The sequence below is a fragment of the Ciconia boyciana genome, chromosome 5, assembly GCF_034638445.1.
Source record: "Ciconia boyciana chromosome 5, ASM3463844v1, whole genome shotgun sequence".
In the NCBI taxonomy this organism is placed as follows: Eukaryota; Metazoa; Chordata; class Aves; order Ciconiiformes; family Ciconiidae; genus Ciconia; species Ciconia boyciana.
Window position 1 is genome coordinate 80,656,203 of NC_132938.1, and position 5,310 is coordinate 80,661,512.

At 40.7% G+C, this 5,310-nt stretch overlaps 1 pseudogene; it reads left to right on the top strand.

Moving 5' to 3' along the window:
* The first annotated feature begins 2,713 nt into the window (after positions 1 to 2,713).
* On the top strand, positions 2,714 to 3,685 carry LOC140652530 (bifunctional heparan sulfate N-deacetylase/N-sulfotransferase 4-like; annotated as a pseudogene).
* Positions 3,686 to 5,310: the final 1,625 nt, after the last annotated feature.

The following is a 5,310-nucleotide window of genomic DNA, read 5'->3' on the forward strand; positions in this document are numbered from 1 at the left end:
CTTGCGTCAGTTTAGCATGTTCCACTTAGTTTTGCAAGGCAATTTTTTCAGTTGAGTTTTTCTACTGTCTAGTAAACAATTTCCAATTCTTCAGCCTCTTCTTGTGAAATAATATGTTGTCTTTGCCCTACACTAGCTTGTATCTTGTTTAAGCTTAATGAAGCCTGCAAAGTACCTCTACCAGTTTTCTAATCTAGTATTATTCCCGTAAGACTGTAGAGAGTCCTGATACAGATGTAGTTACTGGACAGTGATTTAGATGAGTTCTTGTCAAAATATAAAATGAATTATTAAATCCACAAACTTTTCTTGACTTTGTTTTCTTCTTCAGTTTGATCGGTGGCAGCTACCGTGCTAATAAATAGATGGTGACATAGCAAGCAGCTGATATCACCACACCTTAAAGCTGCATTTTAATTTTCCTTACAAGTCTGTCTCCCATTTTAGCAGCAGAATTTTCATCTTCATTACAAAGAAAAAAAATCAAGTGTATTTTTAAAGTTTTATTTACATGTTCTTGAGGAAAGCAGAATCAAAGAAAAAGTGTTTAGGAATTACTGAAGCATCTGATTAATTGCAGGCCTTTTTCTCACTTACTTGCACATTAATCTTGAATTGCTACTTCACTCTTTCTAGTGGCTGAAAGCTCTCTGTTATTCAGGGGACATTTCCAGCTGTCTGTGTTGGTAGCAGCAAATGGCACTCATAGGTCTCTGCTAAGAAGCTGCCTAAATCTGAAAGCAAACAGCGCAGCAGCACCATGACAGAGCCAGAACATCCTTTGGGGCTGTCTAATCCATCACTTCACTGTGAGAGGAATACAATATTTTCCCGAATTTGTTTCCAGCAAAATGAATTTGCGTGTAAAATCCCAGTGGGAGAAATTTTGTTGTAACTTACAACATTGGTAGAACTTGACTTCACAGTTACTGCTGATTTACCCTGTTGTAAATAGGATGGGAATATGACTTAGTGTCTTGATATAGCAGAGCCTAACATTATCAGTATTATCTGCAGCCATAGATTAAACGGTGATCATCTAAAAAAAGTTCCCTCCCTCTTCCTCTTTCCCCAGCAATCTAATTTATATTAAACTGTGGGTTTTTTTTCCTATATAGCTGTCCTGCAACAGCCACAGGATTATAAATACATGATGCATGCCCAAGTCTTTATAAGCTTCACTTTGTAGAAAGAGGACCTAGGTTTGTCTCACTTTCTTTTTAGTTAGTGCTTTTCCATACTCTTAAGACTTACATCGATATGATTTGAATGAGTCAACTGTCTTTGCCTGAGCCACATATATATACAGAAAGACGGCAAGAAGTCTGAAGGTACAAAAAAGGGGAGGGGGTAGAAATACCCCCCCCCATCCCCAGTATGGGGCTGCTGCTATACGAAGGTTGGTGTTTCCCCATCAGTGTGTGCCCTGTTGTAATTGTTGGGGCAGGGTGAGAAGCTGCATTGCAAACTGTGCTGAGTAAGAGAGCTGTGAATCATTCCTGCTGCTTGAGTCTTTTTAACGGGCTCCAGGCAGAATTGGATTAAGCCAGGCAGGGTGCAGTTGCTATAGCTGCTGCATGCTAAGGGCTCTCTTCTCTCTTCCTGGCATTTGTAACATTTGTCCTGCACAAAGTCAAAGACAAAACATTACTTTTTTAGTCCAGCCTGGAGGAGGGAACAACATTGCCCTGGTAGGAGTTGCTGGGGAAGGGCCAGAAGGCTGTGGTGCACCTGGGGGCTCCCATTTTGGAAGATGTTGCAAGATGCCCCTGCAGCTGCTTGGGCATCTGCTGATTATGAGGACAACAGCTCAACCCTTGGGACATCCAAGGCAGAGATGGGCTTAGGAAGTGGTAAATGTCCCGCAGACACCTCACAGGTCCTCTGCAGCATACCTGGGGTGGGTGAAGCTCTGCACCTGCTGGGGCACAGAGGAGAGGACATGAAGTTGGGTCCCAGTTTCTTGGGCACTTTCCCTCTCCCTTTCTGGGCTGCCCCACCACCATGTCTGGCACAAGTATGGAGGGATGAAGGCAGCGGGGAGTCACCTGCCAGGCAAGGAACAGGTCCTGGCACTGCTAGGAGCACTGGGAAGAGACCCTGGCGGGGAAAGCAGACCTGGTTCCTGAGGATTTGCTTGAGGCAGGAAACCTCTGTGACTGTTGAGCTGCCTCAGCATGGTCTAGAGTGGGAAGGTCTAAGCATAGCCCCTGGAAAGGCTGTGGCAGAGGCATGCCTTAAGTAAATGAATAATTCCTGACAAATCTTCCCAAGGTTAGACATGGGTTTTGGTCTTGACCACTGACAGTGCCAAGTTTTTTGGTCCTTATTTTGTTAGAAAGCATTTGGGCAGCTGACACTTTGTGTTCCTCCATTCCTACCTGAAGTGTCCTGGAGGTTGTGTCCAGACAGCACAAAGTCTGGATATCCATGCAGTCTGCCCTCCTCTCTTAGAAAGGAATAGAGAGCTGTTGCTATTGGTGCTATAATGGTAATGAAAGCTCATTTGCCTTTACTGGTCTGCCGTTCTTCAGAGATACTGTATTTCTTCCCCATGGCTTCTGAACAGAAAACCCGGTGGTTGGTCTCTCCTTACCCTTGCCAGTATTTTGTTCTCGGTGCCCATTACTACCTGATTCAAACTCTATCTACTGCAGATAGAAAAACTCCTGTTGTCTGCAGTGTGTGGAAGAGTTTAAGTTTAAAATCATGAACTGTGAACTCTGTGGTCAGGTTTCCTAGACCTTTTTTAAGACTGGTTGGTCTCTTGACTTTATTCTCTATGGTAAGCATTGCTGTTTCTGCTTACGATTTGTTCAGTGGACATAAGCAGGAAATGGAAGTTTCTAAGAGAGTCCTCAGAATGGGATGTGGAGACATCGAGCTTTTACTTTCTCATCTGCTTGAGGCAAAAACAGAAAAGCAGTTGATGTACCCAGAACTGAAGCTGTTGTCCTGCTGTTAGTGGACAGGCAGTATTCACAGCAGGGGCAGGACATAATTGCAATGTCAGAACAAGTTTATTTCAGTAAAACATGGAGATTGCAGTGGGCAAAGTTAATGTGCCAAGTCTCATTGATAAAGGAAGGGGAAAACATGCACTAATTATTTATGAAAATATTTTAAAATATGTAAATAGTGGTGCACAGCATAGAAACATTTTGGACAGGTACTGCTTGGATTGCAGTGTTGATACGATTGGTTTTCATAAGGCTAATGAGAATAATTTGCTCAACACCCAGTTAAAAGGATTTCCATTGCATCTGTATAACAGCTCAGGTCTTAAGGATTGCTGTGTTAACTACCATTCTCCTTTACTTCATATAACCGAAGCTTCTGAAATTGCAATGAGACCACTGGCTGGTAAGGACTGGACAATATTCCAATTCAATAATTCCACACATGAATAAATCCTGTCAGCTTGAAAAAAGTCTTTGAATCAGCTCTCAGAAGGAACTTCTCAGAGTATTTTGTATGCTACAATTTGTTTGGCAGCAATTAAAACTTTTGGCTTCACAAGCTAATCTTCGTAGATGCCATCTCCTTTCTGTCACAGAAAAGGCTCGCCTGGTTCTTGGATAGGTACATTCCAGTTGATATAGGTGGCATCTGTGTTGGGACAGAGGGAAGAGGAAGGAACGCCAGGGATGTGCACGTAAGAGGGCAATTGTGTGAACATGGGTAATTTTAATTACCAGGGTGATTACTTTTTGCTGCATTCGTTACGGTGCCCAGAAACAATACACACTGTCATTGTGTTTATGAACTCTGATCATAAATGCAGCAAATGCAAATGAGATAAAGGGAAAAGAACAAGTCTTCAAATAAAGATATGTCTCTTTATACTAGTTAAAGCCTGACCTATGTTTACCTAGCTAAATCGAAACTTAAAAGCAGCGTATTTCTTTGTGATTATTTTGTTCCATATATACCAGTAAATTACTGAAAAATGTAATGTTAAACATAATTCTTTATCCTTATTATCATCAGCATAAATTCATTATTTAAACCTGCTTCCAGTGAAATCAACTGAAATTTTGTTTCCGATTTCACTGAGACCAGGATTGAAACAATCCATATTGATGCGGGAAATGAAGGTAGCCAAATTTTTGAATGTGACTGAACATGTGTAATAAAACATAATACCATCATTCATCTTAATAGGCAGGATAAAAATATAGTTTCGTACAGCCTACAAGCAATACAAATGAATTAAAATCATTTCATTGCAAAATATTTTAGAAGTCATGATGATAACTTAAAAATAACTGCTATGCCAAATTGTAATAAGATAATGACAGCTTCATTAGCTTTAAAAATGTGCATAATTTACAGGAATGTTGTATTAGCATTGAGGTGACATTTTCTATTTTATTCAGATTAAAATAGTGTAAATAGGACATTTGAAATGCTCACATTGTACATTAAAATTAACTATTCAGGAATTAATTCTTCAGCTTCTCATGAGAGTTATCCTTATTCACACAAGAAGTCCCACTGACTAATGGCATTTCTTGGGCATAATCAGATGACAATAGGACAAGTATAAGAATTACTCATGAAAAATACCAACTCCATCATTCTTTGTTCAAATATTTGCTGATAATGGTTCTTTTCATGCAGCTAGCTATTTCAGTGTTCAGTGCTGTACAACAGACAGAGGGAAATTCTTTCATGATCTCTGTGGATGATCAGTTCCTTCCCTGACACATGACAGGAATTAAACAAGATGCTGTAGAGACAGCATGAAGGTGTGGTGGTGGTAGGGGAAGGACAGTTATTTTTTACCTAGATAAATCAACACAATCCTTTTAAGAGCATGCATCAGGTATATTTGTGAGTCCAGACTAGTAAAAGACCTTCTCCCACCTTGTAGCCACCTTGTTTTTTAAGGCATATGCTCTTGAGATAGTGGATAATTTTAAGGAAAATATCAGTGTAACTATTGAGACTGACTCTGCTCTTTCAGTGCCATGCAACACCACAGATAGGCCCATCTACTCACGTACAGCCTTGCCCATTAAGGTAGAGTTTCTTTTTTGGGGTTCTTTGGAGACGTGCCTTAATATTTTTTCTTGGGGGTATAGGACTCTTTACAATAATTTTTAAGATCTCAACCAGATTAGATAATACACGCGAGGTCCGACACTTGGATCGGGGCAATCCCCAGTATCATTACAGAATGGGTGATGAGAGCAGCCCTGCAGAGAAGGACTTGGGGATACCGGTGGATGAAAAATTGGACATGAGTCAGCAATATGCACTTGCAGTCCAAGCCAATTGTGTGCTGAGCTGCATAAAAAGAAGAGT